This window comes from Papaver somniferum, chromosome 10 (assembly GCF_003573695.1).
Source record: "Papaver somniferum cultivar HN1 chromosome 10, ASM357369v1, whole genome shotgun sequence".
Taxonomy (NCBI): domain Eukaryota; kingdom Viridiplantae; phylum Streptophyta; class Magnoliopsida; order Ranunculales; family Papaveraceae; genus Papaver; species Papaver somniferum.
In genome coordinates, this window is record NC_039367.1 from 19,427,598 (window position 1) to 19,439,109 (window position 11,512).

Consider the following 11,512-nt stretch of genomic DNA (forward strand, 5'->3'; position numbering starts at 1 on the left):
AAACCATGATAAGGACATTGGGCTAATAAATCATTGAATCTTTCCAAATATATAAATAAATATTCCCCATGTTGTTGAGAAAAAATACAGATTTGCGTCCTAATAGACCATGTTTTTTTCCTAGGGAAAAACTTATATAAAAAGGAAAATGTAAGTTGTCCATATGTTTCAATTGACTCGGAAGTCAAACTATGTTACTAGGATTTGTCGTTGTCTCTTAGGGAGAAAGGAAATAACTTAAGTTTCGATGCATCATCATCTAGGTCCTTAATTCTTAGAGTACTACAAATTTCCTCGAATTCCCTAACATGAAAATAGGTTTTCATTTCCTTTGCCTAAAAAGACTGGGAGAATCTGTATGGTCCCAGGTTTCAACTCATAACTAGTCGTAGTAGCAGGAAAATCAATGTATGAGGGTCAGTTGGACCTGGTTGGTTACATGTAATATTTCAAAGTTGTCATCGCTGGAACAATCAAAGTTCTAGGGGTACTACCCTTAATAAGCGACAAATTTTCAAAACTGAATTTTCTAAAAACAGAACTCTCTAAAGAAGAGTCTTCGATCTCCCTGCTTTCACAAAAAGAACTACTAGGTTTTTCACTAATCAGGCGACCTAGATTGTCTCTTTTCCAAGCCCGCTCTCAAATGACCTCGGGCATACACTAGAAAAAATAAAACTAAAAATAAAAATCCTAAAAGGAAGGGAAGTTCTAAGCAAACACAAACAAGACTGACTCCACCAAAACAAGCTTATGGAATTATAGCGAACAACAAGCATGATGGCTCCATTTAGATTGTTTCTAGATCAACTTTTAATATTCCGAAAGGAAACTATTTACGATTTTAGTAAACCTCTCTAGAACGATCTGAATTAAAGTAAGTTAAATATAAACAAGGGAAGCTCAGAGGAGCTTGAACACCCCTGCCTCAATGACAATGTTTCCTCGGGTTACAAGGCGGCACACTTAACTTATAGTGTTTCATCCTGAACTTCGAACTAGGATAACATAGTAACCAGTACAGTACTTTTGAACAACTTTCCTACAAGCTCGTTACCCTATCGGTATCGTTCTAGTCAGTATTTTAAGGCTTAGGTTTGCGCTAGGTTACGTGTCCTAAGACGAGCAATAAGGAAACAATGATGAAATCCGAGTCCTTATCTTGTATTGGCCAGGCCTTGTCCTTTACTAGAAATATAACCGTATTCAGACCTCAACATATATGCATTATGAAAGCGTCTAGTAAACCCGCTAACATGAGATTCCCGGGTGTTTAGAAAGACTTACCTCCCGTTCCAGACGGGGGATGAACCGTTGAAGTCGACTCGGGCCACCGACTCCTATGTCAGTGTACGATCGAGACATCATTGTAATTTCCGTCCTTCCCTATGCAATTTAATATTTAAAGTACCGTTCCTTAGGGTTTAAAAATAAAAACAAAGTCCAATGTCCAAAAACAAAGTGTCCAAAAAGAAAAAGAAAATTAAAAAATAGAAGGTTTCCTAATACAATTTCTAAAAAACAAATATTTAAAGCAAAATTATTATTTTTCCTCCGTTCTTTTAGCTTTCGCTTTGGCTCCAAGTCTTTATTCACCAAAATCTTTTGATTAATCCTTTTCGATCCGAAATCCAAACCTGTAGCAAAAAGCTATACCCAAAAAAAACGTAAAATAGAACAAAGCAAAAATAAAAACCTAAAAAGAAAATCTAAAAGCTCTAAATTTTTTTGGTGGTTGCATAACGAACATGTAATCAATTTTCGAAAATTTTTCCTAAAGGAACTATCACCTCCTTTTTTTCCGTAAAAGACTTAAATTTGATGTTGTTGTTTATACTCGTTATGTAGATCTCATTAAAAGTTTTCCAACGAGATAAAATTTATAAAATTCTGTCTTATATTTAAGTTTCCTTATACCCCTGAAAAATAGGATGCATAACGAGTTATGTAGGGATTTTTAATAATTTCGAATAATTTTGGGTGTCACAAAAACTGAAATATATCTTGGGCCTGACCGGTTCCTATGAGAGGGGGTATAAAAGTTGTTTTGCCATGCCATGTGGCTTGGCAAACTAGTTTCCTTACTATGGTAAAACTGGAAATTTTTAATAAACTAGTATATTTTATTATATTTTGTGGGACCCTTATCAATAAAAAATCTGTTTATTTGGGTTTGATGGGGTCATTATTAATTTTTAGGGATTATATAATATTTTGTGGGACCCTTTTATAATAAAATCTGTTATAGTAACTAAAAAGTAGGAGAGAAGAAGTAACGTAAAAAATAAAAAATTACATGGCGATCTAGTGTTGACCTCTAGAGGTGGAAACAAAACCGGGAGATCTAAACTCTACCGAACTGTCGAGACTCGACCGCTCTGTAACTATTCGACCTGGCCTAGCTAAGTGGCAAATTTGCCACTTAGCCAGGCCAGTTTACTTGTTTGCCAGCTCCATAATGGGTGCAAAACTAGCAAATCTATTGATTTGCCACACCCATAGGAACCGGCATGACAATTAGAACAATATTTTTTTCGGGCCTTACCCTAATTTCTCCATATACTTATTCTGTGATAAGGATATTTGTAAAGCCCTTCAAACAAGGGGTATTTATTAAATTTCCACTTCTAAAATTGTATGATCTTACGAGTCTATACTCATTTCTATACGTGGGATAACTTTTCTCAAAGTGATCAATGTCCTATTTAGACATTGGTCCAAATACCCGGTTTGTAACAAATCCTTAATTCCAAGCACTATGGTGAGGGATTTCCCTTAGATATAGATTATTTAAGTCTAAGAGAAGGGTATAAAACCAATCTCACTATGGTGTTGTGCCATCCCTTAGCTTTTTAGTTTTTGTTAGAGCATTGCTCGGTCGATCTCGCATGCGTTGCTATCTCAAGCATGTTTATCAATGTTAGTGATCAAAATTATAAGTCTCGATTTCTAGTCTACTATAGCTAAGGTCTCGGACTAGGATAGAAAGTGTAGTTGAGCTCAAGAACTCCATGGCAATCATCATACAAGACGAAGGACTACTCAAGAAAATGGTGGATCTTCATCGACTAAAATTTATGTGGAGACTTGAACTTTTATATCATTCAAAAGTCAATTTATCTCCTATCTTGATCGACTAAACCGCGCCAAGGCATGCCGACCATGCCACATATTCTAATGGCATGCCGCGCCAGCCAACTTGCCGCGCCTAAACCATACCATGTCGGTCTTCCCTTTACGGCTGCCAAAACGAAGGCGTGCGACAATCAATGACAACCCTTCCATCTTAGATGCAAATCTTAACCGTCTAAGGTCACCAACCAACGCATGGTTGGCTCAACGCCAAAACCCTAGTTTTGGCCACGCCTAAACCGCGCCAAGGCATGCCGACCATGTCACATGTGCCAATGGCATGCCGTGCCAGCCACCTTGTCGCGCCTAAACCATACCATGTCGGCCTTCCCCTCACGACTGCCAAAACGAAGGCATGCGATAATCAACGGCCACCCTTCTATCTTAGATGCAAATCTTAGCCGTCCAAGGTATCCAACCAATGCATGGTAACCTTTGGCCCAACGCCAAAACCCTAGTTTTGGCCACGCCTAAACCGCGCCAAGGCATGCCGACCATGCCACATGTGCCAATGGCATGCCGTGCCAGCCACCTTGCTGCTCCTAACTTATACCATGTCGGCCTTCCCTTCACGACTTCCAAAATGAAGGCTTGCAACAATCGACGACCACATTTCCATCTAAGACGCAGATATTAGCCGTCCAAGGTTACCATCTAACGCAAGGCAACCTTTTGGCTCGACGCCAAGCCCTAGGTTTGGTCGCGCCCAAACAATGCCAAAACCCTAGCTTTTGGACACGCCTAAACTAGGCCATATTAAATCCATGCCGGCCATGCTTTCATGCCACTGGATACCAAATGAAAGGTTGCAATAATCAACGGCTACCCTTCCTCTCAAGATGCAAAATCTCAACCGTCGAAGGTCACCACCGAGCCGTCAAGTCTTCCAAGCTCAACTTGCCAAACAACAACAACACGCTACATGTTTTCTACGAAAACACTCGATACATCAACACATGTCACAAACTGGGGGATGCTCATTGGGTATTGGTTTGGAGGTTTACAGCGTGCAACGTACACTACTCCCGTTACAAGACAGTGTCATAAGGATGAGGCGGTTAGTAAATAAAGGGAGTAATGGTAAAACGCTTTTTTTTATGGAACATCAATTTCAGGCGTTACCGGTTACCACCTCCTCCCATTTACTCATCCGTTTTCCATTTCTTACGAGACCAGAGTACGTTTCACTTCGACTTGTATAAATAGGTCTTACCTATTTCCACCGAACACAAGTTCTGGTCAGGAGCATACAACACTCAGAAAACATTTGCTAGCTTTCTCATCTGTTAGCTTCCCTTTTTCTGATGCAAGTCACAAAACAACTACTCTTCCAGGATCAACTATTCTGGTCTCAACACTCTCTTCGCTCGCTCCCCAAAACCAACCCTTCTCCTCCTTTTTGTGACCGAAGCAAGTCTGGAACGGCCATTACTTGGTTTAGGCCGGATTTGTCTAGATTGATCTCTTGAATCTAAAGTACTCCCTTGCGGTACATTGTTTAGGTTTTAGACTCGTTTCTCACCCACACACCCGAAATTACCGAAATCAACAGAAATCGTTTTCACCCTCAACCAATCGGTGACCACAGTGGGAGATTGATCTTTCGGTTACAATGTCAACTTTCAATCCTCGATCTCATATTTTTACCTAGACGTCAGGACGGTAGAATCCAAACGACCCGCTCAGGGATCGACGGCTCAGTTACCAGACGGCCAGGTTACCAGTCATGACACGACAAGGGATGACTGGGGACTTTCCACAATCACGGTGGTGATTCCCACAAAACTCGGTCTTACACCCGGGAGATTCCTTTTCATCAGGAGATCCGAAAAACCGAGTAAGTCTTGCTAGACAAAATACATGGTCTACTACTTCAAATCTTCACATGGGAGATAAAAAACCGATAGCCATATTTTTCCCGTGTTTCATGCTTTCTACTATCGCACAACATTCACAATTCCATGACTTCCCTGGGGTACTCATGCCACTTATATTCATAACCAAAAACATCAATATTCTAAAACAGTTCATTCCAAATAATAATCCAAAACCCTCAGGGGTAATACTTGTCTATCAATCCAAAAATCCAGAAAATAAAAACCATAAACCAAGCGCTTTGTTTGCCTTTCAAATAAATAAAAACAGTCACCTGCCCGTACGTGCCTAATTTGCATAATAATGATTACCCGTCACTATTCATGAGGTAGTCGACGTTACTACGGTGATATTCGAAGAGGAATTGTTTATGGCGAAGTGTTTCTACAAGTTTATGAAACACATACCCACGGCTACGGTTTACACCAGTTCAGAAGAACAATATTTCTACATATTTATGGAAGGCATACCTATGACTAGGGTTTGCACCAACACAAGAAAACAAGAAAACAAATTGAAAGAGAAACGCTGGAGTACATAGCTGGAATATGCTTGCCCACTTTATTGATACCGCGCTACCGCTAACACCAGGACATGAGAACAAAGATACGAGATAAAAAGGAGAGCCGACCCCTTTCATACGCATAACACTTTTGGAATTTGAATAAGGAAATGATTTTCTATTTGAGCTATGTATGGAAAGAGGCAACTAGGCCCGCAAGAACAAGTCTGTGCCATGCCAAGCCAGCGCCGTGCCAAGCCAACAGTCCGCGCCATGCCCAGTCAATAATCCATGCCATACCAAATCCAAGCCAGCATCCACGCCGATCCAGCGCTAACAACTTGCATCTTTCCAGCGCTAGCAGCTTGCATCCTTCCAGCGCTAAAAGCTTGCATCTTTACAGCAGCTTGCATCTTCCCTGCGCCAGCAGCTTGCATCCTTCCAGCGTTGGTCTTGAACTCCCAGAGAAGGGAATAAACAATCTAATTTCATTACACGAAAAGATCAGGAACGACTTCTCCAAAATCGAAGCAAAGAAAAATCAGCAACCCCCCTGAGTTCACAAAGACTCTTTTCCTTGTCAGGAGATGCATGATTTATGGGGACTTCGCCTGCAAAATCGTGCAGTCTATGATGAAACATTTATGTGAGATTCTATATTTCCCCAAGGCGCAACGTTAAGGCATATTTTCATCCCTCAACTGCACTGCATCATGGAAGCAGCGGTTTCCAACCAGAGAAGTCGTTCCCAAACCCCAACCTCTCCTGGAAAGCACGATTGATAGATGGAACTGGGGACTCCTAACCATTGTTCGCTTGAAGGGTGTCCAGTTTGAAAGCACACTGATTAACGCAGCCGCTCCGCTTCAACATCCTCCAGCAGCGACTCCGCTTCAACGATCACTCAGACAGCCGCTCCGCTTCAACGCTCGCTCCAACAACCGCTCTGTTTCAGCGTTCTCTCCATAAGCTTCTACAGGATCCGAGGACGAGGCTTCATCGTTCGACTTCTTAAGTTTCAACATCTTCTCCAAGATCCGAAGCTGCTTCAACGACGCTTCTTCCTGCAAAGGGTCGTACCACCACGCTCCCCATGTCAAGGATCATGATCACAGCCAACCAATCTTCGTAGTCATGGACAGTTTGATCGCTTACGCATCCATACAATCCTTTTACTTCCACAGATGCCCGTACAACTTCAGCCAATACTTTTACTTCCACGGATTCCCATACAATTCCAGCCAACCTACTTTGTTACCACGACAATGTAGTCTCTTCTGATTATATCTGCTACCAAGAATTGTTTCCCTCATTTTTTGATACCAGCCAGAGATTCACCACAGCATCAATCACTACAAAGATGGAAACATGTAAACCATACTTGAGGACTGAGGATATACACGGAATCCCTTCATTATCAAAGCTCAGAAGACACAGTCAACCAAAAGGCTATAGCCGCAACAAGGTCATTTACTCTTCAAGGGTGCAGCGCAAGAATATCATCACCTCTCTGTCTAGAAGACGCCTTCAACACTTTATGAGGCCGCGGAGGATCCCAAGCCTTCTCTAAGGAAAACAACTTCAGAAACTAAAGAAAAATGCGACTGGGGACTTCTCTTTGTAGTCCATCGACGACCATCAAAGACTCGTGAGATAACTCCAGAGACGCGACTGAAACATTTTCTTGAAGAAACAGAGGGAACCATGATAACAACATAACTCTCTCATTCCTACATCTTCGCTATCCAGAATATTTCGTCCATGCGATATCCTGAGCATCCCAGCATCACATCCAGAAGAGTACGGTAAGCTTGTATCAAATCACGTGGACGTGGATTCAAGGCGATGCAATGAAAATAGGATACACATGGGGACTACCAGCATGAGACGCTTTCACTCCTCTCAACCAGGTTATTTCTGATTTCAACATCATCAGTGTCGAAGTTTCACGAGCCGCATGAATTTCTCAACACGAAGCCGTACATGTACACCGAAGACTTCAAGAGCACGCCACAAAGATACATTCACATATTCATCCATGCCATCGGATCAAACCGAAGTATAACTGGGGACTTCTTACCACATCTCATTCCATACGATAGTCCAAGATTCAGAAGATGGTTCGAAGGATGTCGCTTGGAACAAAGTCCTGGAAGACTTGATAGCAGCACATCGGCAACGGAACGTCTCCCTATTTCATCCTGGGGCGCCAGAAGTTTTCGACCATACAAGCATTCACAACACATCATCATCACAAAAGATCCAGGCACTGAACAACCTAAAGCCGAGGATGGACCGACACCGCAACCACAATCTCCAAGATTAACCCTGACATGATCGTTCTCGAGCATATATTCCATCCATTCGTCCCAAGAAGGCAATGGAGTTTGGTAAATTTTGGAATCCACTGGAGAGACACTACCGACGAAAGCGCGGATACAAATGAGCAACAGAAAATAGAAGAAGGTCAATACCTCTTTTCATACGGATGGAGTTTCTAGAGTTTTGCACAGAATAAAGTTCCCTTCTTGCTCCATGAACAGGAACAGATGACTCGGCGCGACTATGCTACCCTCGACCCGCCACATCCCTCCTGAATTCTTCCTGAGTTTCACTGTCGGGACGTTTTCACCTCCTAAACGAGCTCAAAACCTAAATATTCCCTCATAAGGATATAGTAAATTCTTTTCCGGTCAGATGGAGGGGCGGACCGTCAAAATCCGAGTTTGTACGAGAATTCTACAACGATTTTAGTAAGGAGCGCTAATTAGGGTTTCGGCATCCCAAACCCTGATTTCGACAAAGTTTCCAGGCGCCATCACTACCATTTGATAACCGAAGTTACAGCGTTATCACCATCGTTTGGTAGCCGAAGTTCTGAAACCAGTTTACACCATTTTGCGGACTGAAAACAGTTTCCACCATTCCGCTGACTGAAGCCAGTTTCCTCCATTCCAAGACGACCAACGCCTGCGGCTCCCATTCCAAGCCGACCAACGCCTGCGGCTCCCATTCCAAGCTGACCGACGCATGCGGCTCCCATTCTAAGCCGAAAATCTACATCTCACCATTTCACGGTCTAGCCAGCAACACCACAAGTAAAATCTATGCAAGGCCGCCAACACGAGAATCACGAACTCTCCTTACCTCTCGAAAAAGGTTAGTCGGGTCTTCTTGACCATCTTTTCACGACTTGTCATTTCGATTTTGTCCTCGCCTGTCACCATCTTATGCTTACCTAGCAACAATGCTCTTGTTCCGAGCTAAGCAGGGGACTTAATGTTGATGGTGGTTTTTAGCTTAGGGTTAAAATCGTAAAACCTTACATCTGACATGACGTCACTAGGACCACTAGCGCATTTATTGAATCATTCAAACACGCCTACGTAAGAATTACCAGGGTAGCTTTTTTTTTTACATATATATGTGTCATGTTCCATGGTAGAACCCTTAGTATTGACCGACATCATCTTCGTACACCAAACCCTAAATTATTACACCAACGTGCCAATGGCGAACCATGCCATCCACGTCTCCTCGCCAAGGCATGCCAACCATGCCAGCCGCACCACCTTGCCAATGGAAAACCATGCCATCCACGTCTCCGCGCCAAGGCATGCCAACCATGCCAGACGCACCACCGTGCCAATGTCAAACCATGCCATCCACGTCTCCGCGCCAAAGAATGCCATCCGCGCCACCGTGCCAATGGCAAACCATGCCAGCCATGTCTTCGTGCCAAGGCATGCCAACCATGCCAGCTTCACCACATGTGCCAATGGCATGGCGTGCCATCCACACCTCCGCGCCAAGGCATGCCAACCATGCCATCCGCGCCACCGTGCCAATGGCAAACCATGCCAGCCACGATTTCATGCCAAAGACATGCCGGCCCCGCTACATGCCGCTGGCTTCCAAAACGAAGGGTTGCAACAATCAACGGCCACCCTTCCATCTGAGATACAGATCTTAGCCTCCCAAGGTCGCCAGCCAATGCATGGTAACCTTTGGCCCAACGCCAAAACCGTTCCAAGGCATGTCGACCATGCCACATGTGTCGCATGCCGTGCCAGCCACCTTGCCGCGCCTAAACCATACCATGCCGACCTTCCCTTTACTGCTGCCAAAACGAAGGTGTGCGACAATCAACGGCCACCCTTCCATCTTAGATGCAAATCTTAGCCGTCCAAGGTCGCCAGCCAACGCATGGTAACCTTTGGCCCAACGCCAAAATCCCAGTTTTGGTTACGCCTAAACCGCGCCAAGGCATGCCGACCATGCCACATGTGCCAATGGCATGTCGTGCCATCCACCTTGCCGTACCTAAACCATACCATGCGGACCTTCCCCTCACGGCTGCCAAAACGAAGGCGTGCGACAATCAATGGCCACCCTTCCATCTTAGATGCAAATCTTAACCGTCCAAGGTCACCAACCAACGCATGGTAACCTTTGGCCCAACGCCAAAATCCTAGTTTTGGTCATGCCTAAACCGCGCCAAGGCATGCCGACCATGCCACATGTGCCAATGGCATGCCGTGCTAGCCACTTTGCCATGCCTAAACCATACCATCCAGGCCTTCCCCTCAAGGCTGCCAAAACGAAGGCGTGCGACAATCAACGGCCACCCTTCCATCTTAGATGCAAATCTTATCCATCCAAGGTCACCAACCAACGCATGGTAACCTTTGGCCCAACGCCAAAACTCTAGTTTTGGCCAAGCCTAAGCCGCGCCAAGGCATGCCGACCATGCCACATATGCCAATGGCATGCCGTGTCAGCCACCTTGCTGCGCCTAAACCATACCATGCCGGCCTTCCCTTCACGGCTTCCAAAATGAAGGCTTGCAACAATCGACGGCCACATTTCCATCTAAGACGCATATATTAGCGTCCAAGGTTACCATCTAACGCAGGGAAACCTTTTGGCTCGACGCCAAGCCCTAGTTTTGGTCGCTCCCAAACAATGCCAAAACCCTAGATTTTGGCCACGCCTAAACTAGGCCATATTAAAGCCATGCCAACCATGCTTTCATGACACTGGCTACCAAACGAAGGGTTGCAATAATCAACGACTACCCTTCCTCTCAAGATGCAAAATCTAGATCGTCGAAGGTCACCGCCGAGCCGGCAAGGCTCCCAGGCTCAACTTGCCAAACAACAACAACATGCTACATGTTTTCCATGAAAACACTCGATACATCAACACATGTCACAAACTGGGGGATGCTCATTGGGTATTGGTTTGGATGTTTACAGCGTGAAACTTACACTACGCCCGTTACAAGACAGTGTCATAAGGATGAGGCGGTTAGTAAATACAGGGAGTAATGGTAAAACGTTTTCTATTATGGAACATCAATTCCAGGCGTTACCGGTTACCACCTCCTCCCATTTACTCATCCGTTTTCTATTTCTTACGAGACCAGAGTACGTTTCACTTCGACTTGTATAAATAGGTCTTACCTATTTCCACCGAACACAAGTTCTGGTCAGGATCATACAACACTCAGAAAACGTTTGCTAGCTTTCCCATCTGTTAGGTTCCCTTTTTATGATGCAAGTCACAAAACAACTACTCTTCCAGGATCAACTATTCTGGTCTCAACACTCTCTTCGCTTCCCTCCCCAAAACCTACCCTTCTCCTCCTCTTTGTGACCGAAGCAAGTCTGGAACGTCCATTTCTTGGTTTACGACGGATTTGTACAGATTGATCTCTTGAATCTAAAGTACTCCCTTGCAGTACATTGTTTAGGGTTTAGACTCGTTTCTCACCCACACACCCGAAATTACCGAAATCAACAGAAACCGTTTTCACCCTCAAACAACTATATAAGGGAGAACTCTAGCAACTGGGAAACCTAATCCCCACACATTCTGTGTGATACTAGTTGTGTTAAGCTAGAGTCGATTCTCCTTTAACCGTTGGTTTCTTCTTCTAAACCAGGTTAACGACTTAAAGACTTCATTGGGATTGTGAAGCCAGACCGATACTACTTTATC

General features: G+C 44.0%; 1 pseudogene; it reads left to right on the forward strand.

Moving 5' to 3' along the window:
* On the forward strand, window positions 1–100 carry LOC113319787 (annotated as a pseudogene).
* The last annotated feature ends 11,412 nt before the right edge of the window (window positions 101–11,512 follow it).